The sequence below is a fragment of the Zosterops lateralis genome (genome assembly GCF_965231275.1).
Source record: "Zosterops lateralis genome assembly, chromosome: 1".
Lineage (NCBI taxonomy): Eukaryota > Metazoa > Chordata > Aves > Passeriformes > Zosteropidae > Zosterops > Zosterops lateralis.
The window spans coordinates 41,727,421-41,755,201 of record NC_139762.1 but is presented as its reverse complement, the minus strand read 5'-3'; the positions used below and the strand labels follow the sequence as shown (position 1 = coordinate 41,755,201).

Genomic DNA, 27,781 nt, shown 5'->3' with positions numbered 1-27,781 from the left:
AGTGTGGCTGGGGCAGGAGCAGCCTTTCACACATCCTCCTTCCAGTGATCATTATGGATCCAGAGCCTCATTCATAGCACCAACACTATTGTAACTTGCAATGGAATACAGCTTCTCCACAATAAAAACAAACAGCAACTGGTGGGTAAATAATTCTGGGCAAGACAAGATAACTGAAGGGCGGGGGCTTCGCCCCATGCCTCAGATTGAGCCAGATCAAACTGTGCCTGAACAAACATTCACTTTTGTAAATCCTACTGCTGTGAAAAGCTGGTGGTTGTTCTGAAGGGTAAGCAGAGCTGGGTTTTTTCTGCCCCCATGCTTTCAATACAACTTAGAAGCAGCAGTTTTGCAAAGGACCAAATGACATTTTGTAAAAGATGTTACTCATTTCTGCCTCTGTTAGTCTCTGTCCCAACACTCTATATCGCATTTGAAATGCTGAACCACAGTGTGTTGGAGTCCTAACTTGCACTGATTTTAAAAATCTGCCCACAGAGAAAGAGGAATCCTCCTCTAATAGATCAATTTACATGACCATCATAGCACTAAGGTCACAGACACAGGAGCAATCTTCTGCCACACAGCTACCCTGTAGGACCTGAAGAAGCTCTCCCTGTGAAATCAGCTTTGCCTTTGGAAACACACGGGACCTGCTTTGGATGATCTGGTTTTACATTTCAAAATCACACATAGAACAGATGAAGATTCAAAGGTTTATCATTTACCTCCTCTATTTCTTAGACAAAACTTGTTTAAAGAAGTTAAATGTATCTTTGTTAAAGGTCAGCCATAGTGTAGATGACAATTTAGGTCAAACAGTACCCATCAGTTCATCCAGCTGCTCTCTAGCATCACAGATTGTGTACTCACCAACCACAACTTCAACAGCAAATCATTCCTCACACAACTACTTCAACAATCCCTATAAAGTTTACAAGATCTCAGAGACAAAAATGAACATCTATACAGGTATGAAAACTAGAGCAGAAGATGATGTATCCCTGTGCCCGAAGGTGTACATTCTAAGAGAATTCTTATATTGCGCCCAGATTAATTACTTGCTCCAGCACAGGACAATTTTTCCAGGATTAGCATACATTGGTCTAACAAAGGGCTATGAAAATTTTTGCTTGCTTCAAGCCAAACATGATTTCCAAACACCACTGAAAGCCACACACTAAGCTAGACCTTAGCAGCACCCACACAGAGATGTAAGTCATGTTGCATTAGACCCTATGAAGTGAAATTACAGCCCGCATCCAACACACAGATTGTGTCCTAGCAGGCCAGATGTTGCATGCATGATTAACCATCAGCCTTCTAGGGGAATGCAACCAGCATACTTGTACATGTCCTCTACTCAGACTGTCCCTGAAAATCTTTTTTCTACCTTGTGAAACAGAGTTAAGCTGTATTTCAAACAGATTTTACGTGCTGTTTGATTCCCATTGTCATCACTGGTGGGTAGACTGGTCCACAGATAGGAAAGGCAGTCCCAGCTCACAGGCAGCAGCAGCTGCCCTGCCAGTACCTCCTCTGGAGCTTTGTTGGGAACTATGCACTGCTGTACACCCATCATGCACTCTTGGGATCATGAAAACAACATCATGACCTTAAGCAAGGATTAATGACAACAACAGCAAAAAGATACCTGTCCAAAGGCACTGCTGCAGTCACTACCTAGAGAAAGTCATCACAATTGATTCTCATGTAAGAGATGGGGATGGAAAGCCAAGGGAAAAAAAACAGGAAGATTTTCCACCAAAAATCCTGTGTGGGGAATATGGACTATGAAACACATTGGGCAAGGAAGAATGAGCGAATCCTCACTGGCCTTCACTCTTGAGGCACTCAAAATTACAAACACAAAGATGCTAATCTGACATTTCAAGTTGTTGTTTTTTGGTTTTTTTTTTTTTAAATTTCTTTTCGTTTTATACTTTCTGTGTAAAAAAAAAAAAAAAAAAGAAGTTTAGACAGCACATTTTAAGAATGAAGCATAGAGTTCTTAAAAGGTTTCAACAACAGGGTATTAGCAACGACCTTACAAATCACACCTGGCTGAAAACTAACAAAGACCTTAGAGAAAAGCTAATTCCCATTTTGTAAGACGGTCTGAAGACATTCTATCTGTGTTTATCTTATTAGCATCAGGCAGCTGACACTACCATGAACACTGCAATGCAAAGGTATCGTGAATCTCTACCATTCATAACTGTTTCTGTTGTACAGCTGAGGACTTAGTAGAGTGTCAGGGGGAGGAGGAGATTTTTCTGCTTCCTAATTAGCTGTCAAGTGACACACTTCTCCTTACTGACTGCAACAGCATTTTGGGAAATGGTTTCTCAGTACATTAGGTCACACAACCCATGCAAAGCTAAATGCACAGTTACTACCACGGGATGTGAAGGGGCTTTAGTTTTCACCCAGACTACTTATTCTGCTCTTGTTTGCCAGCTACCCTTAATTTCTTCCACATCTCTCTCCTTGTTGGTCTGTTCCCCACTTTACCCCAAGTATAAATAACATGGATCTTTTTGAATTCTTAATCTACATTGGGAAAAACATTTGTTCAACTGTTTGTCCAACAGTTCTCCACTGCCATTTTGCAGATGTTCCACTGAATTTATTAAAATTTTAAAGCTTGCCACTAACACAGGATTTTTTTTTTTTTTTTTTTTTTTATCAGCATGTACTTCAAATTTTAGGCAGGACTTCTAAGAAACTACTAGATTCACATAAAATTTTGCTTCCTTGAGGGGAAAAAAATACCACCAAAAAACCCCACTGTGTTTCTACTTCCCTCCAAGTATCAGGGTAATACCGTAATACCTGTATTTTTTTTTTGTTACTTTACTTAGTTCTTTTGTTACTTTACTTAGTTCAGCTATTGTTTGAAACTGATACTTCAACTTCTTTAAAAAGCATTAAATCTGTTCTGCTCACATTTGTGCCAATTTCTTGGACTAAATGTATCAAAACTTTGCTGCACCAGTAGGTCACTGAAAAATAAGCCTCTGTCTAGGAGCTTTCTGCTCTACACAGTAAAGGAATACCACAAACAAGACTGCAACTCAGAAACTCACCACTAGCTGAGCAGCATCATGAACCCTTTCAGCTCCTCCCTTGCATTTTGTGATCATTTATACTTCTGGATGAGTTTTGATTATAACTCAGCCAATGTTAGACAAAAAGTAATTAACCATAAGTGTGTTCATTACAGGCACACACCCATAAACTGCAATATGAACATCAAATGTGCTTCCCTAAGTGACAGGGAGTCCCTCAAGGCTCAATTACTTGCCACTTTTTGCTCCATTTCAGATGTTAGGAGCCCTACTCTTCTAAATGGGTAATAACTACCGATAACCATTTACAAGCAGCAATTAAGAGTTTTAAACCAATACCAATGACTTCTCTCAAAACTGGGACCAAGCTTTACTTAGTTTCAGCAATTTCCTAGATAATTATCTGAGCGTTATTCTTTTCCCACATACTTTCCTGAATCACTATTTTTCACAACATACACCTAGATGTCTATTGAAAATCCCTGGTCTGTAACAGGGAAGCTGAAAGTATTGATACATCAGATGAATTTTTCTCTATAGCATAGATCCAAGAATGGTGATTAACTTTGGATGAGATTATGTTAGTTCAAAATATTCGCTTATATTCAAGTACAGCAGACAAACCAGGTTGAATAAGCTCTCAGAGCCCCACCTTTTCTGAAACCAACTTCTACCCCTTCTCCACAACTGAGCTTAGCGTGCCAACATAATTCTGAGAGCTACTGGAAGAAATCAGTATCACATAAAGATTTATCATGTGTTAATTAACTGCCTATTGCACATTCCTGTGACCATGCTTGTGCAGCTTCCCGGCTCCTACACTCAGCTACTGGCTGCACACACACCCATCTGAGACAGGAAACAACAGAGAACACCCCAAATGAAACAGGACCTGTCCCAGCACACTCAAACTGATTAGCCAAACCAGAACCTGACAACACACTCTGAATGTTGACAAAACATCCAAATGTCTGACAGCCTGCAAAAAGGAAAAGTCAGAAAATTTCCAGCAGAGGCATCTGAGCTGATCACAACAGTGAGACTGTCATTTCACACCACAGCAAGAGTGAGCAGAAGCCACAGAGCTCTCAGCACCAGAGACCAGCAGAATTACCCTGAGTGATAAAATACAATGCCAAGGTGTTGCAAAGTCTTTAGCAACACCCTTTAAAAAGATTTCCTTTGTTATCTGGCTTTTTTTTTTCCTTTATACTTTTACCCTGAAGAGCATGGCACTTTGCATTCTACTTTATTCATTAAATAATGATAGTTTGACTGTCATAATTTCTGTTAATCGTTTTATATACCAAGTAGATATTTCCATGGATTTAAAGAAAGTAGTGGATAGGTACTCCAGAGAGTAATTTAAAGATAGTGGAAACATTCCATGTGGTAAGAGTGAATAAAGTACCCTGTTCACATTCCTTTTATTTAGGATTCACTGTAGAAGGAAAACCCTATCCTTCAAACTTTTTTAATTGACTTCTTTTAAAACCCTTTTGTACCACCTGCATCTCTCCTTCCCAAGGTTACACAGCTTGTGGCAAAGCACACATACAGAAACAGAGTAAGAAAAGTTATAATTATTACAGTTATTACCCTGAAACCTAGTTAACCAGCAGAGCAGCCAAGTAAAAATAAAATTAAATAATCTATCCTTTGAATTGCATGTTCAACTTTTCTTATGAGTTTTTATAATTTTGGGTTGGTTTTTTGTTTTGTTTTTTTTTTTTAAGTCCTCTATTTGAAAAGAAAAATAAAATTTAAAAAAATGCCCAAACAAAACTAAACATCCCACAGTATAAAACAATACAGAGGCTAGACACAGTGCCTGGTGGGTTTTTGGATTTTTTTTTCCCTATGGTACTTATATACTCTAGTCAGAGCAGGAGACAGAAAAATAGGAGAACATAATATATACATCTTTCTTCAGAGTCACATGAAGATGTACTTGGATGAGGCTAAGGGGAAAAAGGAATAGAAGTGATGTCTTTTTTACAGTGCAAACTTTCAAATGCGTACTACATTAAAAGCAAATATCTGAACATCTGTAGTAGTCAACAAAAAAAACACAGATCCAGCTAACAAGGTTGTTGTTATTGCCGTGATCTCTGATGCTGAGCTTGTGCTGCCTTGAAAACAATGAAAATTAAGACTCATAAGCAGCAGCAGTCAGACCTCTCAAGAATGTTGATACCTCTCTCTCAGAGTGCCATCGGCTCCTGACAGCCGGATGCAGACAGGCAAGGTAAAACGTTTCAATCTGTGCATCCCTCTGGTCTGTCTGCAGCGCAATGTATGACTTCAAACAGCCCTCAGTAAACAGTCTTCTCATCACTCCAGCCTGGGCTGAATTTTAATCAGGGTCCTTTAAATGCCATTGAGCAAATCCATATACTATGGATTGCTTCTTGCATGCCTCCAGCCAACCACTATTTGGAGGGTCATTTATTATTTTTAGAAAACCAAAACAATCCAAAGTTACAGAACATATTACAGCACATCTCAAAGCCCAGTGCAGTTATTTCTGGACATTTCATATTGCATGTAAATGAAGCTTTTAATTATTCCTTTAACGTGACATAGTGGATGCAACCATCTGTTAATCACAGGAGAAGAGGAGCTAGGTTTGTCTCACACTAAAACAGCAGTTAAGTTTTCAGGCCACTCAGATGTAAAACTTGGATTCTAAAATTCACATATTGTGCACTAAAGGCAAGCAAAAGACAGAAATATGGGAAGAGCTCCCAACCGTAATAGTAGCAATAAAGAGTCTGCAATTCAGAAGGGATGCAACGCATGATGAAAACACTAAGCCTGCTCATAAACTACTTTTTTTTTTTTTTTGCAAATCTGTCCCAGGGAAGGTTAGGCTCTGTGCATCAATTATCAATCCAGAACCATGTCCCCAGTAGAACTACAAACTCAGCAAAAACTCATTAGAAAGTGTGTGTGTTCAGGGGGGGTGCGGAATGTGGTCATTATTTGACTGCTCTGTTCTGCAAAGAACTGTATTAGGGAGGTGTAAGCCAGCAGAGTGCTGACTGCTACAGTTCTTTCTATCTCCCATAGATAAGTCAATTAATCAAACTTTGCTTACTCCCTGTCAAAAGCCTGTCTCTGTCCTCTTGTTGAAAAACAGAAGGAATGCAGGGGCACTTCCTCTGCCTGCAGGTTCTCTCTTGTGTAAGGAGTGGTTCCAGTCATTTTGAGAAAACATTATTTCATCCTGTTAAACAGCTTTAGGAAAAGCTTCTCTGTCTTTCTTGCAAACAGAGCAGCTGACAAGCAGGGAGTGAAGACTTTCACCCAAAGAGAGGAGTGGCACTTAGCACAGCATATGAGTGCAGCCCTGAAAGCCACTGCAGTGCTTCTGACACCTTCCTCCTGTCTTGGGCTTGGTTTGGGCCAGGCATCAGCCTTGGCTCCACAACTTTCCATTCCAGTTTGAATTTCAGACTGGATGGGCAGTCTCAGGACCAGCAATCCACGTAGTTCTGCTGGCTCAGAGGAGGATAATGAAAGCAGGTCTTTCAAGAAATGCATGTCTGGGAAAAATACTTCCTTTGCCTCTACGTCAGGCCACCATGATACAATCAGGGCAGCAATGTGAGATGAGATGATGTTTCTCTTCTGCCATAACAATTACAGGCACTACTTCCATTATGAGAAACATTTCGGTTTATTCATAATTGGAGACTTAATAAACATCCTTCAAGAAATTATGTCATGTCCTCTTCACAGGAACAGGGTAAAAAAAAAAAAAGGAGGAAGAGTTTTTCTTTACACCTTGAAAAGCCTGAGGAGCTGGATTTGTACATATCTGGAATTCAGGTAATGTACAAGTGGTCTCTATAGCTCTTGGAAGGTATCTCAAAAGAGGGATGTTTCCCTGGGACTTTGTGGGAGAAAAACAGACTGCCACGGAGGCTGATTTTCATCTGGATTTGAGGAAGATGAGAAAAAAGGCTACATTTATAAATCCTGAAAGGACTACATCAGGGAAAACAAATGCAGGATAAGAACATTATTGCTATTGCTCACCCAGGCCAAAATGAGCCCAGGAATCTGGGCAAACAGTCACCATATGATGAATTAAGAGTCCACCAAAGTAGATGGAAACACTACCATTTGTTACCATTTGTTCTATCCATTTCTGGCCTGTGATTGACTAGGTTTTTCAGTACTTTTAGAGTAGATATTTCTTTCACACTATTGCCTGATGAAATGCTAAAAATGACCAGTTGTTGAATACAGCCAATTTCCAGAATACACTTATTTTGGATTAGTTTCTGAACTAGGTTCAGACTAAGCATTTTTAGGTCTATTTTTATTTGTATTGAAATAGATGCTTCAGTGTTTTTAGCTGTTTGAGCAGCAGCTGTTGCCACAGACTACTTCGTGGCAGCATGAGCCAGAAGAGATGGATTCAATGTTATTATTTGAAAAGTATTTGATTTTTTTTTCCCCTCTTAAAACATTTGTTTCTTATGGTTTCTGCAGTTTCTATAAGAGAAAAGAAAATGTTCTTAATTAAGTTCCCCAACCCAAGGATAGTGAGAGGCTACACTAACAATATGAAAACATAATCCTGGCTATGGTTGAAGACAATAAGACACACTTAATTCCTGTTAAAAATGTATCCCTTCCTAATTTTTGTTTCTTAGCCTTTCTGACTGAACTATTTTATAAGGCAGTCACAGCCTTAGGTATCAACTAAGAACTAAAATTCTAATTAGAGGATACAGCATCCTCCATGATCATAACCTCCAGACACTTAAAAAAAACCCCTCACAATCAAACACTCTGGTGTTTCCACTCCCCAGTTTTAGGCAGCAGCTTTCAACTCACGGCAATCCATTTCATTAATTGAATTCTCCCACTCTGAAAAAAATTCAGGATTTTGGAAATAGAAGAAATTGCAAGTTCTGCCTAAATACAAGTATCTTTTTTCTCTCTAGTGAAGTCAAAGTAACTTTAGTGAAATTTATGAGGGAGCATTCCACATCAATTAATCAAGGTATATACCAAATTCTTAATTGGAAGATAAAGATTACAACCCCCTTGTAAATCTGTCTCCAACTCTTCTACTGTTTTCCTCATGTATTTATCTTCCTTCCCACATACTGTGCTCCTCCCCCTTACTCACATGCATGGCATGGGTGAGTACTCTGTCATGCGTTAAGTGGTGCAAAACAGCTAAAGGTAAAATGTTCCAGGTCAAGTAGGTAACTCTAGTGGTTCAAGAGACAATTTTTGACAAAACATGAAGTACATTCTTTGGTTCTGGCCCACTTCACTAACTGGCTGATGAGTACCTTGAAACATCCAAGCAAACTCACTCATCAAACAAAGCAATTTAATGCAAGCAAGATGGTTTTGGGAAACAAAAAACTGATACTGAAAGACAATGTTAACCTTTCTTAGAGTTGACTCTGCAGATTTGTACAGGCACTACTCTTACAGACTTTTCCATGAAACAATTGTTTCCAATGGCTCCCTGACTTTTGGATTCTTAGAGTCATTATTCTAAGCCTTGTTGCTCCATTTGCAAAACCTGATGAAGTTCATTTGTCATCCTGATTACACAGTGTATTCAAATGAGTCCATTTTTACACTATAATATTGACTAAAATATTAATAAGAAGTGTTGACAAGAACCGATACAAAATAGCAACATGCACTCTATTATTAGCAGTGTTGTTTCCACCATTAAACAGTCTAAAAAAAGCTTAATTAAATTTTAGCAGCCCTAGAAGTCGAGAAAGGAAAAGAACCTTTCAAAGCATTAACATCTCAAGTTCTGCAGCATGTTTCAGGAGCCAGTACAGCCCAGTGACTTGTTATGCATGTAAAATATTGCAGAAGATCACCAATCCTTTCCAAAGTCCTGTTTCTCTAGCCCTCGAGTTGAAAATTAGAACATGGTATATAAGGAATTTTCACCTGAAGTTTAAAATGCCTGTATACATAGCAGTTTAATTTATTATTCTAATGACTTTCACAGCTTGAGATTCTCACTGGGAGACATGCCTGTATGCATTTAATAAGGCTGCAGAGATTGGGACTATTCCTGAAGGACTTTCCGAATCATTTCCAAAGCATCTTTTTATAGCTGGCAAAGTATAAATTATGTAAAAAGGCAATTAGATAGATACCATCAAATCTATTTGACTGTTAACCCCTCTTTGTTAGATTAATCTATAAACCTGAAAAGAATCCACTTTTAGCATTCCAAGACCATGCTCACATATTTAGATGTGAAGACGTAATCATTCAAATAACTGCAGCAGGGGGGCAGGGAAGGGAGGGAGGGAGAGGCAGGAAGTCTTCATGTTCTTCTCCTTTTCTCTCGAGACCTAAACAGCACGTTCATGACAAATATGCTGTCCTATTACTATGATGTTGGTAGCTCATAAACATAACTAATGATCCCAGCATTGGATTTTCAGAAATCTAGTAGAGATCTGATACACACATGTATAAAAGAAAAGATCATTATATCTGCTTCCCTTACTGATGAAATCTTAGTTCTTTTGGGATGCAAGAACTGAGAAGAAACATTCCCACACTTCCCATAAATCTTCCAGTAGCAGAGAATGAAGAGAGCCAGTGGCACAAAACAGAGTTCCAATTAAGCCACCTTTTTTTTTTCCCCACAAGATCTTCCCACAGGTAACAAAACATCAGGGTTGGTTCCACAGCTCTCTGCTCCTTTTCATAAAGGGCACTTCATTACCTTCTTGGAATTCACAGCACTGAATATTAAAAACAAGTTTCACAGGGACAGCAAGAGCATGAAATTCCCTAGACTTTCTACCACAGCCTAACTCTAGGTCAAAAATTTCTCTTCTCCTCATAAGGAAATTATAAACACCACATGGTGTGTTTCTGCTGTTTGAGGCCAAGATCCTCCTGAAAACTGCCTATCTTCAGTGTCAGTGCCCTTGAAGCCAGACAAGATCATTCAGCCTCAAACACAAACTGCAGCCTGCCTGTAAGCCCGACTCAGACCTGAACACCCTCTTCCTCAACCATCTCTAATTATGGGTAACCTTGATTTGCTTTTTAGCCGGATAAACAGACAGGCTGGCTCAAGCCTCTCTCACCCCATGGCAGAAGAGTAGATAATACATACATCAAAAGTGCTCTCTTCCCCTTCACCGCATGACTTCTGTTTTACGAGGCATGCCCAGAAGTAGAGATCGTGTTAAACCATTTGACAAGAACATTCACTATTTCCTCCCCCCACCACCAGAAACTGACTGTGAGATTCTAGTTACAAAGACATTTTGTCAGTTCACTGCTGTAAGTGGCCACTTTTCATACGTGCCAGCTAAGCAGAAACAACCTGAGAGTTATGAATACTTATCAGATTGTGTGAAAGTCACAGGCATCACACTGCTGTCTGACTCTCAATAGCAGGGGACTTCTGGGTGTCATTTGGGAATGAAAGGATGCTGTCATTACTCCAAGAGGAGAAAGAGAGCCAAATGAGACTACTTGTGAAAGCAGCCCAATGATAGAACATTTTGATTAGAATAAATGACACCAAGAAATTGTCTGCTGGCAACCACACTTTTTCCCATTACAAAAAGATGATACAATAAAAGGGATTTTCTTGCCAACTCTCATTCTACTGGGAGGTTTCTGAAACCTCAAATTTCATGAAACAACTGCCTCTAGAGATGAGGAAACAGAGGAAAGTACTTTCAGCTAGTGCTTTTCAGGGGAACAAAAAGAAAAGTTTCTTACTTATATATACATGCCCTTCCCTTGTTACAATTGTTCCTGTTTCTTTAGAGGGCAAAAATCTTGCATTTCAAAAATCCCAGACCATTAAGAACACTCTTCAGTAAAACTATGTTGCCTGGCCTGAAAGTTCATTAATAACACCAATGGGTGCTTGTCCATGGCCAGCAAAACTGGTCTTCACAAGGAGCAGATGATCACTGCATGGAGAGCATTTGAGAGCTGCTTGGACCCAACAGCATTAAAAACTGAAGCCCAGCCCACTTCAGAGCTCTCTGCATGCACTGCCAGCTCTGCACCTCGGTCACTGACCCATCACAGGGCAGTAGTTTGGAGGCATCTGTGCTCAGCTGTCAGCCTCTCTGTCTCCAGCTCTTCTCTCTTCTCTCACCATTTTACAGATATTTCTTCTATTCACATTTGAAGTAATGAGGCATTCCTAGCACACAGCTGTACTTTGGGGGGGTTTCGTATGAAAATATCATTCATGCCTTTCCTCCACCAGATCCTTTCCCTATCAGTCACCAACTAGACACTCCACCCTAGAAAAAAAGCTGTTTTCCAGACACCTCAAACATATTGGAAGGATTCAAAAGAAGTTGTTCAGATGTGTGTGCCATAGTAAGTGCCTGATCCACGCAGCGAGAGAGCCAGCCCTTCCTGAATGAATTTATATTTAATTCTACAAAACTGAACCAATCTAAGAGAAGGGAAACAACATGTTTTGGGTATGGGAAATCCAGAAACCAGGGCCCACATCAACTTAGAAAGCAGCAGGAAAATGCACTGTGATTGTGTTCTTTGCAAGGTATTATCCCAAAAAAATGCATTAGTGACTACACTGGACACTCTTCCTCTCCCTCACCTGAAAACTAACCATACACCTCAGAAATATTTACATAGAGTCTTGTTGAAGTTGGTAGGTACCTGAGTGGTAAATAAGTCTGGAAGAAGAGGTATTCTGTGACCTCCTGCCCAGCTTTGCCTGCAAATCTCTCCAAGTGGTCATTCACAGTGAAAATTGGTTTAAATGTTTACGGAGAGCCCCAGCAAGCCTGAAAACTGAACTGACCTTGGACTGAGTCACAGTTTGTAGAAAGCTAATCATGTACCTGCAAGTCCAAATAAAAATAAGCACATAACACTTTCAGCTGGATCAGGGAAAAAGGAGAAAATCAATACTAAATACGCTGCAAATTTTATTTTGTGTTTTGAAATATGAACAGAACCTATCCATGGTTCAAACTCAGATAATAGCTCAGTGAAAGGAAGGTTTCAGCTCCTATATTAACTGAAAAATTTAATCTATAAAAATAGTAAGGGTTTTCTCCACATTTTTTCACTAAATCACTTGAAGCTGACATTGTTTAAATATTAAAACCCCAAACAAACCCAGAAGTGAGCAACACACAGGATATTCCAAGTAGAAAAAGGTGAGGTGTTTTGATCTAACCACTCTTACCTTAAAGGACAAAGTATCATTAATTAAGATGGAAAATTTTAGATTTATTTGGTTCAATACAACTCAAATTTTCAGCCAACTTTCCAGTCAGACTTGAAAGCTCTGTATACATCCAGCTCCACAAGTAATGTATCTCCCACCCTGTTCGGGTCCTCATGCTCCCTTTTGGGTCACTTCCTACATGGCTTGAGACCGATGTCCCCAAAAAAATGATAGCACTCAAGCACAAATGAGCTGCTGAAAAGCCAGTGGATAATTGCGGCAATCCTACATCTCTCTTACTTCTCAGAATTCAACTGCTCAAGTTTCTGGAAGGTAACATGCAATGGATGAGTGCCCAGGACAGAGCAGTTTCAGTGTGCCCCAACCAGGAGGAACCTAAGTACCACATCTGAAAACAAAAGTAATGTTTTGTCAGGTCACCACTTCAGTGCTCTTGGGAAGTCATCCAGGTGAGAATTGCAGTCTTCCCCCAAGAGCCACATCTAAACAGTCTGAAATCAAGGTGCTGAGATCAAGTTACAGCCATGATGTTTTTCACATTTTAGTCCAAGACACTGATCTCCACATCAGTTCCTTTCTGCCACATCCCAGAGTTGTGGCAGCCTGAAAACCTTGCAGCTGACCTGCAGAAGATGTAAAGGTGCTTGAACTTTTTAAGAAGTTTTAAGGCTACTCTAAGCACCACACTTGTCCCCAGCATTTACCCTGTGGAAAGCTACAACACTCTCACAACACCAATCATGCAGTGACTACAGACCACTTACCCAGGTTCCAACCATGTGGTCGATGCTAAAAGCCTTTACTGGAGCTCTTCACATGGGTAAACCTGACAGCAAAAGCAGGACAGCTTAGCATGAGCACAGCCACCCTACGCTCCATGGAATAGGGACTCCATCTCGCTGCTTTACAAAGCATCACACACATCCTTGGGACTAAGGCACACACACTGATAACAAGAACGACTCAAAAACTAAGAAATAGTATTCATCCTATAGCTTTCTGATCACAGTGAGGCACTCTCGTAGGCACAGGGGCCTTTCAGAGCAGAGTTTAACTCTGGCAAGCACAATCATTTGCAAACTAATGCTCTTATTAGAAAATACCAACTCATACCTTTGAGGATACACAAACAATGAAGTCCTGTGACCAAATCAAGACCTCACAAAAGTTCATCTCAAAAAACACCTGCTTGTAATTTAAAGGTTTGAGTTTTGGTTGTTTTATTTGTAGTTAATCCTCCCAAAGTTGTGCTAAATTCCAGATAGATACACCACTTCTCAGTACCATTCTTGCATGCTCTCTCCACCACATTTTATTAACGCACGCTACAAATAAATTCTATTGTAGAGTGAATGAAGGAGAGAATTGTAGAGAGAATGAAAACATTTAGTGGCACAATGCAGATATTAGAGATTCAAGTAAAATACAGGTCTTGGACCTCCTAATGTAAATGTGAAGACAGCAAACTGAAAAAGAGATGGGAAGGGAAATCTTCCTTTTGCATTGAAAAGTTACTTTTGTTATGAAAAAGACTAAATCAAATAGTAAAAATTCTTGTGACTCAAACTATATTTGGCTCCAAAACATACTATGTTGCTACACTGTATAAATTAAGTTTCATTTTCTGGAGACAGTAAGTACTGAGTGTTTTGTCTAGCTATATGGGATTATGAACAATGTAATAATTTCAAAGCATTCCCTTCACACAAAAAAACCCCTGCATACTGTTAATATATCCTGACTAGATTAAAAGTCTTGCAAATGATTTTGCCTGAAAAGCCCTAGTATGAGATCTCCTTTAGGGAAATATCTTCAGCACCAATTAGTTTAATTGACAAGGAAGCCAAGAGAATTGCAGCGAAGAGACAGAGACAGAGTAGACCAGGAAAAGCTCTGTTTCCCCATTTGCTCTCACATCCTGGAATCTATTTGCTATTAGTACTTGCAGCCTTCCCCACCCTAACTATTTATATTACTACCACTTCATGGATATGTTGAAACTTTAAATCATGGGAGACCAGCAGAGTTAAACTTAATAGGTTATCGGCACCACAGCCATGCCTCGCACACATTTATTTTTTTTTTTTCTCTTTAAAAGCCCTACTTTCATCACTTGCTGTCCCCAAATAGCTGGTATGCTTTTGAACAGTTTTAGCACACCACGATTATTTTCCTCCACCCTCCAGGGAGGAAACAAAGGAGAGCAAATTTAACCTACTCGGTGTGATAACAACTGTGAAATCTTCTGCTTTCCTTCCTCACTCCCCCCACAGTGCCCTCCAGAAGTAACCCGAGCCTACCATCCCATCAAATTAGTGACATTTTAAGGCCCCTGTGCAAGGGGGGAAGAAGAAAAAAAAAGTCGTTTCAACCTTGGGAATCATGTGGAATCCACATAATTTACTATTTCCTGTGATTCATCAAACTTCCTTCTTCCCAAGAGTAATTGGTCACCACTTATTTATACACCACAGAGAGGCTTAACTCCAAAGGTCAGTCCAAGATTAAAAAAAAGCAGACCATTTAAGAAACCTGGGTGGTTTGGGGTTGTCGGTTGTTTCTTGGTTTTTAAAAATTTTGTTGGGGTTTTGGTTTTGGAGGGGGGGTTCACTAAATGTGTAAAGAAAAATAAACATACATGTCTCAAGCAGGCATTTAGCCTTTCAGAAAACGCATGTGTTACCATCACTTAGGCAGTATCACAGTGCAGAATTAGGATGCAGCATCTTTAGCAGAGAAAACTGCTTGCATGTGTGGTAAATCAGGCCACAATTTCAGGCAGAAGAACTAGGAAAACTGGGAGCATGCACCACAGCATCGCACACTCACTTTGGCAACTCCTTTGCCTGCTTAAAAAGAAAAGGATGTCACATAGATGATCCAGACCTGTCTTGATGCCCAGGCGGATGGGGTGAGCGACAGTAACAAAAGTACTTTCGCAGGAAGAGTGTGTGTGTGGCTTTGTGTTTACAAAGCAAACCATTTGGTTCCCCTACAATAAAAATGTTTCATCTTTACTATAGTAAGAAGTAAGGAAAAGCAATTCTGAATGTAGAAGCCTAGAGGAGAGAAACAAAATAGTCCTTAAGGTCCATATTTCAGACAAAACTTTCATTCTAACATTAAACACCTACTCTTAACATACATGCACTTTTAATAAACAAACAGTAAGAGACTATGGAATTGAATACTTTGTCTAGCTAAAACTTCTGCCCAGTTTTCATGTTCTCTCTGCACCTCACAGCCCTGTAGTCCCATCTACACTGACTGAAGTAGTAAGAAAAGAGATGCTTGAACAAGTTAATATCACAAACTGCAAACCCCAGGTCGGGGGAACAATTCATATTACCCATGTTAAAGATTTGAGTAATTAAATGCTGAGATATAAGATTTCCAATCAAAAGGAAAGCTTACATACAAAAGCTTAAATGCACATATATTACAACATCCATGAAAATACAGCACATACCATAGCTGACATTAAGCAGAGAACATTCTAGTTCAGCCTGTTTAAAAACTAGAAAAGACAGGCTAGCTCTTCTTTTAGGATATAACTGAAGCATATCAAACATATTTATTTATTATATCAAGAAAACTAAAGAAACTTGCAGAAGTTAAGCCAATTGTTATAGAACAACCATGTATTTTCAAACCCTCTTACAGATTCCAAAGATCTCCTTTATGGGGAGCAAAGGAATTCCAAACATCCTTGCAGGGCACTTTGCCCCAGGCATTAACTGAAATTCCCACCATGATCAAGACAGAAAGAGGGAAAGAAACAGTGTGCTTTTAAAAATATATAGGTGTACCTACACGAATATATATGTATATAAAGTAAAATTATATATATCTATGCAAACGATATGTAGTCAAGGGTATTTCAGATGAGGAAATAGATGGAATTAGTCATTAGGAATATTTATACTCTTAATTATGATGTTAAATACGATTCTCTCTGACAAAATAGCACATGCAGAAATCCCGAGATATTTATTAAAGAAATTATTTGTAACTGCTTTTATTCATGTGTTTAGGTCAGGTTTTGTTTCACTTTTTTACCTTCATTTTTTCATTCGGGAATATTTGATGTCTGAAAAAAGAGGGATTTGAGACAAAGCCTTCACTCCTTCAGCTAAAACACTTCAAGTGTTGTTTTTTTTTGTTTTCCCTTTAAGCATTTCTATGTACCTGCCTAACACTGGTCAGATGTATGGTCAAGATCATAACCATTTTTTCAAATTAATTCAAAGTACCTTTTCTACTCCGAATTAATCATTTTAATTATGCTGTCAACAGCTGCATCAGGGCTTCAAATCAAATCTGTTTCGTTAATGAGATCCTGTTGCCATACGCTTTTTCACCCAATACTCTTTTAAATTGCTAAACTACATGTTAGGATATTCCATTATAGGCAGGTCTTCATACAGACAATCACTTTAAATAATTTAAAGAACACACTTCGAATTTTCCTATGTACACAGAAAAAAACTCAACCTCCTAGAAGTCTTGTCTCAGGAACACAGGAATTTTTGTCCTTCATTCGAATTCTCATAAAAGTAACAGGGGGAAAATCGGTTTAAATGGAAGTGTAGCAGAGCAGGAAGATAATAATCCATTCCTTTTTGCTTTGTGATGAGCTGTGATCCTTCCTGTTTCTGCATTTGGTTCAGTGAAGCCTTCCTAAATTGGCAGGATTGTAATGCAACAAAAATATGTACTGGCAAGGTCGGGATTTTGCTCAGCTTTTTTCCTCCCCTCCCTGGTGTTCCTTTAAACCTTACAAAAGAGCCTGTAGACAGGACTGTCAGGTAAAATTCACAGAACAAAAGAATGCAAATTGCCACCTATTACCTCTCAGGCACATTTCAAATCACCAAAAGAAGTCTAGATAAATGATAAGATTCCAGTCAATAGCTCATTTCTGCTATAACCACACAGTTCTGAAAGGAAATACACTGCCGTTAAACCAGTAGTGATTACTGGACAAGAAAAATATAGTTACCTTTTAACCACGGCACAGTAGCATTTACAGATCAAAAACATGTTATTAAACTCACAGAGTGGCCACTCTCCACGTCTTCTCAGAATATTTCTCAAAAGCTAACATTTCTAGGAGCACAGCACCTGAAAGTATGCATACCTCGCATTTTCTTTCCTAGCTACAGCTTCCCTAAGTCCCATCTGCCCCTCTAGGAGGCTGAATAACTATCCTTTTAAGAAAAGTATTAGCTTTTGTAAAGTCGCACGCTTAAAGCTGCCACTGAAGCAAGGTGCTTATAAGCACTTTGTGTTGGCCTAACCCACACTCTTTGGAAAATACCACCCTCGGGCAACTAAATCCTTGGCCTAATTTTCAAAATTGCTGAAGATTCAGCAGTTTCTAATCATTGCAGGGGAACTAATGGAGTGTTAGCAGTTTGAAAAACAGGCCACTTATTTGAGTCCCTTAGGACCAGAGCTTGGGATGCCTAATTTTACACAGCCATTTTTAAACAAAACAGCCTTAAGCCAGGCTTTTTTGCCTAAACTTTGGCCAAGCAGCCTGCCCCTTACCATGAGAGGCTAAAAAGGCTGACACATTTGAATATGGAGAGGGGGATGGGCAGTAATAAGAGCCAAGTTTACAAAAACTGCATGGGCAGTGGAAGAGGTGCAGAATGCAGAACTGCTGCTCCACAGAACTGTTGGTGCATGGCAGGTGCCAGAAAAAAAAGAAAAGGAAAGCAAGTAGAATCATCATGAATTAGCTATGTGGAAATAAAAAAATACATATCCATCTTACAGGAAGACCTAAATTAGGGCTATAGCACTATTGCTTAGGCTTTATGCCGGATCACAAGAAAGTTGTGTTACAAAATTGCTGCTTCCCAAATATTCTAGCCTCAGTATACAATATCCTCCCCTGGCACAGCATTCCTCAGTGTAATTCCTGCTGTTCGGCTATCAGTAACAACTGGAACAATGTGATAGCACTGCTGACAGATCAAGGTGCTGGTGTGCCCCGGCCTGCCTCTGCTGCCAGGGAACAGGTGAGCTTGGAGGGTCTCAAGGCAAGGAAAAGTCCTCCATGCCGAGCACAGCATTTGCAGTTACACGAGAAGCCCCATCTCGAGCTTCAAAAACAGCTCCCAGTTGCTGTTGTACATTGTGTTGCCCTGTATGTATTACAGCTGCTTCAGGACTGAAAATAACACACGCAAGAAAGGACAGCCTGACACTAAGAAAGCAGTTCTCTTGTGAAAATACCAGGCATTTGGGGTTTGTAAACCCCATATTTGTCACCAAATTTCTGATGACTTACATAAATAGGTATATTTGATGCTTGACAATGTTGATATATAAAATAAAAGACAGTGCCTGCGTGGCATTGGGCAACTAAAAAGGGGAAAACAATTATACATAAGGTCAAATTCTAGGGATTTCTACAACTTTTACACAGATTTGCAATAACTATTTTCACTAATAGAGCAAACAATGGAAACAATTATCAAGGCTGGATCTAAGTATTTTAAATATCCCACAGGAAGGCATTTTATAATGCACTGAATCTATTTAGCAGTTTGAGAACACCAGCATCATCAGCCAGCTGATAATGAAGGCAAAACATTACCTGGGTAAAGTAACATGCAGACAAATTCTATCTCCTAAAAGTCTAAGCTGTATTGGAACATATTTTCTACATAAACATTACTGGTGCAATCCAACAGATTTATAAGATGCATTCTTAAAAGCTTATTATCAAACAAACATTTTATGAAGGATGGTATGTTGTGCTTTATGGCAAGGTTTTTGAAGTAAACTTTCATTTAAATGCATACTGTAAAATAGTCTAAGCATTATTTTGGCAACTTGATGCATATGGAATTCATCCCTACTCCAATTTCATAATATCTTTAATAAATTCTTGTCGACCAAAATTGTGCCTAGCAATTATTTAAGAAATATGACTCAAGAATCTAAATATAGATTACAAACATTGCTAAAATATTTGCCAGCAAAATATTCAAGTCTTTTCACTTTCCCCATAATGCAGCTAGATTTCTCTTTTGGGGTTTTTTCAGTGATGGAAAATAATTTTACCTTAATATCAGAAATACAAGATCAAAGGACAGGTCCTGTCCTGGTTTAATCAGGCAGCTCTGAGTAAATCTGTTTTGCTCAACTGATGATCCCCCTCAAAGAAAACAACTCTTGCTTTTTACGCCATCAAACCACTTTTCCCACCATGAACTTCCATTGCATCTTTCTTTTATGAAAGATGAATTACAGCAACAACTTACAGATCTCTTCTACTTCAATTTGACATATCAAGGTTTCACTAGCCTCTATTACCTCCTTCTTTTCCACTACAGTAAATGCCAGGATTGCTTTCTTCTCTAAGATGTCCTTCACATGCAAATGCTGGAATTAGCCAGGCTGGGCACTTCTCCCCTCTCAACAACAGGGGGGAAAAAAACTACCTGCTATGATGAATCAGAAGACTTCCATGCCGTTTCTAATTTTAACATTTCATGTTCAAATAATGCCGATCACAGACTTTTCTTTCATAATTACTGTTTTGGATGAACTATATGATTTTTAGAGCTTACGGAAGAACATCAAAAAAAAAAAATACAGTAAGCAAGCAGGGCTGCTAAGAACATATCACAGGCTAGCAAATGAAAGCCAATAAATAAGAGATTGAAAAAGGGAACTAAATGTATGTATCATTAGACAGTTTATTCAAGGTAGTTTAAATAAACCAGGAATTGAACAAAAAAAAAGTTTGTCTTTGACGATGATGTAGACCATGTTGATATCATTTCACTCCCCCATATATTACCTCTTCATGCTCTTAGGAACAACTAAATATTTGCCCACTGAAAGAAAAATGAAATATTTGGTTATTTTACAAGGCTGTAATAATAGATAAAAAAAAAGAAAACAAATACAAACCCTACTTAAAATTTGGGTCTCATCAAGGCAATGTGTGATAACAAAGATCTACATACTTAAATGAAGGTGTTTCCCTTCCAATTCAAGCAGTACCAGATACAGACGACAAATTCAAACATCCATATTTCCAGGCAAAGAAATTACAAGAGAGTAAATTTTATTAGAAATGCATTTCACCTCAAAAAGATTTCTCTGAGTCTCTCTGCATGCCACAATCTTCATGAAAATATAAAATAAATAAATAAGTATTTAAATAAATAATAAATAATAATTTTTAGAAAACCCCAACAACAACAACAAAAAAAAACAGAAACAAAAACAACATGTGCAAAACCCAAGCAGCCTCATACTACCACCTTGAAGTAGCTTTTAGCTAAAAATTGGACCTGAGAAATCAAATTCTAAAAAACAGTCCAACAGTCCAGTTCACTCAAAAAAAAAAGTATCTGAATTTGGTTTCTGCCCAGCGATGCTTGTCCTGTCCTGAGCCTGCACATGTGCAGTTCACACTGTAGACTCCTGCACTTCATGCTCCCCATCATATCCAAACATCTGGGTACAGGTAAGAGTTTAATTGGACGAGTTACAGTTTCTGGTTTTTAACAAGGCATCTTGATTTCCATGGTGCAAAGTTTTACTGAGACAGATTACTTCCCAATTATCAAGCAGAGTTTGCTTGCTCCTTAAATTCCACTGTTTGGGGTTCTCCTCCCCTCCCAATTTCCAGTTACTTCATCCTTAATTATTTTTTCTTCTCAGAAAATTTAGCATTATGAAACTTTTGGATTTATGCCATACAAGTCACAAACTAAAAATTTTATATATGTATATATGTACACATACACAAATGCAGCAATCTCTGCAGTACATATCTAGGTTATTCAATTTATTTATGGTATACACTGGTAGGAGTAAGTCTCGTTACCACTATTAAATTACCAACAGGGAGGGTAAGTATAAATCCTGTGGTTGTATCTTTCAATTTTCAGCAATCTTAAGCAAACTGTTCCTTATGTATTTAATACAGAAATTCCTATGCAGACACTCACAGACTTTTATTGTTATCTCTATTCTATGTCCACTGTTATATTGAGAATATTTTGATGTGTGTGTAGTGTTGGTTGACACTCTTTGTTATAAAGAAAACTACTATTACCTAGAGTAACTTCCTCTAAAAACTGAAGAGCAGTAAAACACTTCTTACAGTTCAGCAGGTCCGATTAAAACAAGTATATGGCATTCAACTCGTCTTTAAGCATCAAGAACTGAAGACTTGCCTGCAAAATCCCCAAAATACTTATTCTTCATATTTACCTGGCTCATTCACTAACATTTTAGGCTGACTCAAAAGCCAGACTACATAACCAGGCTCTGTATGATCATCCACAGTGTTTATGTGCTCTTTTTGCCCTATTTCAACAAGCCAAGTTTAAGGTAGAAAGGTAAATGGTGATCCAGATCATCAAAGCTTTTTTTCTCTGCAACACTGAGTTTAACTTATTTCTAAGAGGCACTCAGTAATCTTGAACCCCCGTATACTGCAGTCCTGGTGTTTTACCTTGACCCTGACTAAAGGTTTGTTTTGTTTTTTTTTTTCCCTACCTCCTGTCACTAAAAAGGATTTTCAAGAACTGCATCTCATCATGTCAGCTTCTCCTTGCAGAGCTGACCTCTTTGCAAGTCAGAGTCTGGAAGCATCAGGAGAAAAAATGCAGAGCAGCTTCAGCAGAAGTCATACATCACTTACGAAGACCAGACAGACTCGAAATCACATTCACATCAGTGATGCTGCAGTTATAATACAAAATCAAGTCCAGAAGTTCTCTCCCTCCTTCCTGGCATTTTTTTCCTCCAGTCATTTCTACTCAACTGTAAACGTTGCATATTCCTGAAAGTGAAGCACACTTCTTTTGGGGGCTTTCCCAACATTTCGGTGTACTTCCCAGAGGAATTTTTTGAGAGACCCTTTTTTCATCAGAATAGATCAAGAGACAGAAAAATCACAAGGAAGCACTAAGCTACTGCAAAAACACTCAGAGAAGGGAAGACAGGACCACTGGATGAGCCCCTGAGCTCCTGTGCCATGACCTGAAGAGCTGAAGCAGCTTCTGGTCCCCCTTTTCCTGACAGTGCTGAGGCTGGAAATGTAAGTCTGGATAACAGTCCCACTGTGCTGTGCAGAAACTCACATCTGTAGCATCATCACAACTCGGGTGCATTCCAAAATGCATTGCATCTGCTGAAAGCACATTTCTCAAAACCTGTAATCCTGGATTATTCTCTTGTCTTTTCCATTTTATGAAAGTCCTAAATTGGGGTGCCCTCGTTTCCAACCCTGGACACTATGTAGCAGTACTCCAGGATCTAGGGAGCTTTCAGGACTCAGGCCACAGATTACACACCAGGAATTGGTATTCCCTGATGGCACCTGACTCTCAGATAGACCAAATGGTCTGAGGTGTGCTATATAAGAGATAGGTATTATTGCTGTCATTTGTCTCTTCTGTGCCAGACAAAACATTCTGAATTGCAGCTTTCCTTGTTTACATGAAAACAAGGAAGTTAGCTTTCTATCAGTGCTATCTAGGGAATGCAAAAAGAATGCCCTAGAAGTAAGGCTTTCAGAGTTTGCCACTTTAAAGATACTTCAGGGCAGGAACCTATGAAAACACCTTTGAAGTGGGAACTGCCACTCAAGGGCATCCTGAATATCAAATATATTATTGTACCAGCCCAATTATTAGTCTACCTACTAAATCTTACCTATATATTAGTACTCAGGCACACATGATTACATATTATTATAGTTGTTATGAATACTAATTATATTTAATTTAAAATATATTTTTGTATAAGTTACATATATAATTATATTTTATGCAGAAACACATTTCTAATCCAATGCCCACATATGCATAATGTGATGAAAATTATTTCCTTCGAGAATTTAGATGCTGGTTCATCAATATAATTCCTGAGCTTGTATACTCTTCTCTTACTGCCTACCCTTTGTTTTAAAGGACACTATGCCAGACCCATTATATAAAGAAACAGAGGATTTCTGGACAGGCCTTTTTTGGTTCATTTTAGGGGAGCTTGTTGATATTTTTAAACATATAGCAAGTACACAGTAAGAAAAAGGAAACACTGCATTTTAATTGTACTCAGGGATACTTTGTAGTTAATTGCACTTGTGCTTTCTCAAGCAGCTCAAACACTGCAAAGTCACAATCCTCATGAAGTAGGAAAATATTATCTTTTCAAATGTGAAGACAGAAATAAAGATGAAGTGACTTTTCCAAGGCCACTGACAGACAGGAGAACAGAAAGAACCAGAATCGGCCATTCAAACATTTGATCTTTTACTAGAGAGAGGCTCCTTCTCAGCTGAAACAGGCCTATTTTGGGGACAGTTAAAAGAAAATAGTTTCAGTTGAAAACCAGGGGTCTTTTCTATTTGGCTTTCTGAGTTAGTTGGAATGGGTAAGTAATGGAGAGACTCATTAACTCCTGTGCTTTTCACCACTGCTTTCAAAGCAATCATGGAATTAGCTGAAAATTGTTCTCTGGCCTGTCCCTGTTTTCTATTGAACGATTCTCATGATAGAAGAGCCAAGATCTGTGACCTAAACTTGGCTCCAATAATGCAGAGAGCAGCCTCTCCTCTGTGGTGAACTGAGCCTTGAACAATTTCATTAAAAGGAATCATTGGAAAAGATGAAATCAATGTTCTCATAACACAATAGCCTAAATCGTTAATACAGATCCTAATTTAAAGCAGGCAGAAATGTAAATTTTCCCTATCTTCTTTCACAGAATGACATGTGCCAGGCTTTCAACAGAGGCATAAACTCACCTGCAGTACTGATAGAGAAGTCCAACATTTATTAATTCCAACAACACAAAAATAACGAGGATGAAGGTTCCATTCTGTAACATGGAGCTGCTCAGACCTAAGAACACAGGAGCAGTGATGGTGCTCAACCATGCAAATGAGATAGATGGATGTAATGAAATCATCACGTTTGTCACCAAATGATCCTGCTGCCACCAAGCAATTTCAGTCCATGCACAGAGATCCCAAGCACAGGTTATGGTAAAGCATTCAATTCAATACCAAGAACCTTATTATGTTATTTCACATGAAGAAAGATTGTATAGCCAAGCAGTCTGACAACTTTGCCTATGAAGGACGATTTCTCCAAAACAAATGCCAACAGCTTATTAAGTTACCAATGCATTGCTAAGCTATAGTGACTTAATGTCACCAGGCCATAATATTTTCTGATGATTTTTAAAGGGCAGTGCTGGGAAGCTTGCAAATCACACATTCACATTTTTATGAAAGGTGCAATTACTGAACATTTACCTTGTATTTAATTAGAATGAAACATCAATAAGGCTCATTTGGCATCTCTCTGATATGTCAGTAACTTTTTTTTAAAGGCGGTAGCAAGCATTCATTTTTGATTTATAGTTATGCAGCTTTGTATTTGCTGGGTTGCTCCTAAACGACTGAATGACAAATGGTGCAGTTTTGTCAATTCCAAAGCAAAGATAACTCTGCTGTGGTTCCTGCACAGAACTCAAATCAAAGACTAATTTAAAATCAGTATAATTTCCTTTAAAATAACAACAATGGATAGGATTATCATATGCAATTACGATGAAGGAATGCATCTGGTTTTGTGACCTAGCTGTCACTGTTTTGGCTGCTTCCTAATGAATTCAAAATTACAAATAGCTGATGTATCTTTTCTGAAATTAAAAAAAAAAAAAATAAAGATAACAAGGCAATAACATGAGAAGACGTTTGCTGAAGACATCACATGTAACAAAACTGATTCCACTTTGCCAGTCTGGTTTCAGCATAAGCTGTTCCTTAAGCTACATACCTCAAATTCCCTTTCAGCTGTGGCACAGTGACAAACCAGACATAAGGTGTAATAATACATTTCCTTCTAGCTCCACAGTATTTTGCTGTTTCAAGCATACTTGTAGTCACAAGACTCCAGGTCTAGATCTAAGTTTCTATGAAGATCTGCTGATCAAGGAGCAATGCAACGACTGCAGCTTCCCTGGACCAACTTCTTCAGGGCTAAACTATAGAACCACTTGTAACTTCTTTCCCAGAGACTAAAAGATGATCAGAGGAATAATGGAATATAAACAGAGAAAAAAACAACACACTGGAACCTCAGAAGGCTTATCCAAGCAAAATTTGCTTCCAGACCAGAGCGGAACATGAACCTGACACCCAAATACTCATGTACACATGTATTACATAAGCTTGCCATGTAATGCTGTGGCAGCTGGGATGCACAAATACTCATGGAAAAGACCATGGCAGGTTTGGCCAAAGAGAGCTCACAGCATCCTTGATTAACATCCTGCTTAAAAAAAAAAAAAAAAAAAAAAAAAAAAAGTCCTATGAAAGCCAACAGAACATTTTCCATGCCTTTACTCCACAGTACCAGCTGCAGATGCTGGTTGCCATTGACAGGACTCTTCTGGACCAGGCTGCAATGACATTCTTTGAAAATAAAACCGTTAATGCCTGGAGTAGGCACATAACCACAAAATCACTATTGAAAAAAATCTTACTTTCATCCTGTTCAATGCTTGTGCATTACAAGCTGATGCCTAAACAAGAAAACAGCTTAAGAGAAACCTGCCCTTCTAATTCAATATTGAGCAACAGCCTACCAGGTGGGAATATATATCTGTAACAGGAAAATTTAAATATTTAACATCTTATGTGATAAATATCTAATATTTACTCAAGCTCATAATGAATGCTTGTCTAGGAGGAGGACATGAAACTGCACTAAAACTATGTCATTACTTAATTAAATTTTCCTTTTAAAAAAATTCTAATTTGCCAGCCAGCTTGCTAATGATTTCATGACCATGCTACGTAAACATTGTTTCCCTGATTTGCTTTAGATGTTTTCAAGCAGGTATTGAAAGGACATTATGTTTGCCAATAGCCTCTCTGCTTAACTCATGGGAATTCATGATAAATATCTGCCATACAGGGCTTAGAAATCAAAGGAAATGGTCAGACACATCCAAAAGGTATCCCGAACAGGTCAGGGCTTTGAAATAAAGCATGACTGAGCATCTCAAGGCTTTCTGATTATTGCCTGCTCCTTACAGGTCATCTGTGCACGGTCAGGACATTTAAACAGGAACATCTTTGAAAACAAATGACTGCAGGAGACAAAAAGGGCCATTCTCTGATAGAAGCTCTGGACTGCATCTCATGAGTTTTGAGTTCAAATTCAGGATTCTGCCTGGCTGACTGTGGGATTTGAGGTGTTCCACCCTCTTTGCCTGTCATTTCCAAAGCAGATTGTTTGTATGACTTACTTACACTTCTATGAGGTCTTCACCTACAAAAGGAGTGGGGTTTAGGAGCACATACATCCCAATGCACATTCTACAATTAAAACCAGAAATCAGTAAGTTTTGAACAGACTGCAAATATTCTTGTGCTACAAGGAAAGGAACAATCTGTGAGAGCATATGTGTGGTAACACTGACCCCAGCTGCCCTCAGAAGCAGGTGCCAGGTCTTCATATCCTTACAGTGGAATTAAAAGTTTTCCTGTCAAGTCACTCTCAGGCAAGTGGTAGACATCTTTCTGCCTAAGCATATATCAAAACATCTTTGCACTCACACTGGCAGGTCAAATGTGTGTTTTACAATCAAGGTGCACACACACAAAAAAAATAAAATATAAAGACAAAGCTGGAATTACGTTTTCTGATGGAACTAATGTAACAGACAGAAAGGGGAACTGAAACAGACTGAATTTTCAGAAGGAAACTCTAGCAAAACCATACTTCAATGTGGTTTTAATTTATAACAATGCCAGAATCCAGGACAATTATGAACTTGGTTTGTTCTCAGTTCATGTGGACTCTTTTCTCCCCAGAGTAATTGCACAGTATTTCTTGCCCTCCCAATTAGCATGGTCTCCCAGCCCTCACTGCAGATGAAGTTAATGTGAGGAATAAAAGTGCAGCTCTGCCTATCTTTCTGCAGGTAGCAATTTTGCTGCATCAACCTAATACACACCTGTCTCTGAGAAAACTGCTCTGTGTCACAGGCCATCTTGTAACCATCAGATGACAACTTTTCAGCACTGCTGATCTGAACTGCATTCAGGTAACCATAGCATTGACAGTTCTTCTGATTTTCTCATATTTGATGTTTTATTTAAAACCCTAGCTGCTCCAAACAAATGATCCTCTAGGAATGTCAGCTTTCACTTCCCAAAGCATACTTTCAGCCCTCATGTTGTACATGAAAGCCTGGGAACAGGAACCAAATGTACCTTGATGTCTCAAAAATTCAAAGCAAAATGAAAGAACACAATGTGTACTTACATATCATCATTTTAGGGTATCAGATTCCTTTTCACTAAGATTAAGATTTTTTTTCCTAAAACCAATGTGACTAGCTAGAAAATTTACCTTGAATTTCAATGAAAAATTTGCTTACAATAAGAACTGTTTAAAAGGCACAGGTGTACTAAACAAGTTCGATCAAA

General features: G+C 38.7%; 1 protein-coding gene across 6 annotated transcripts in view; it reads right to left on the bottom strand.

The window, feature by feature from the left end:
• RBMS3 (RNA binding motif single stranded interacting protein 3) overlaps nt 1-27,781 on the bottom strand; it is a gene marked incomplete at its 3' end in the record, with an annotated part of 441,712 nt that overhangs the window by 377,594 nt on the left and 36,337 nt on the right. Inside the window, exon 1 of one of the 6 annotated variants that reach the window (XM_083873888.1) lies at nt 17,291-17,354. The exons of the other annotated variants lie outside the window; for them this stretch is intronic. Of the gene's footprint in view, nt 1-17,290; nt 17,355-27,781 lie in introns of those variants that run through there. 6 annotated transcript variants of the gene reach the window in all.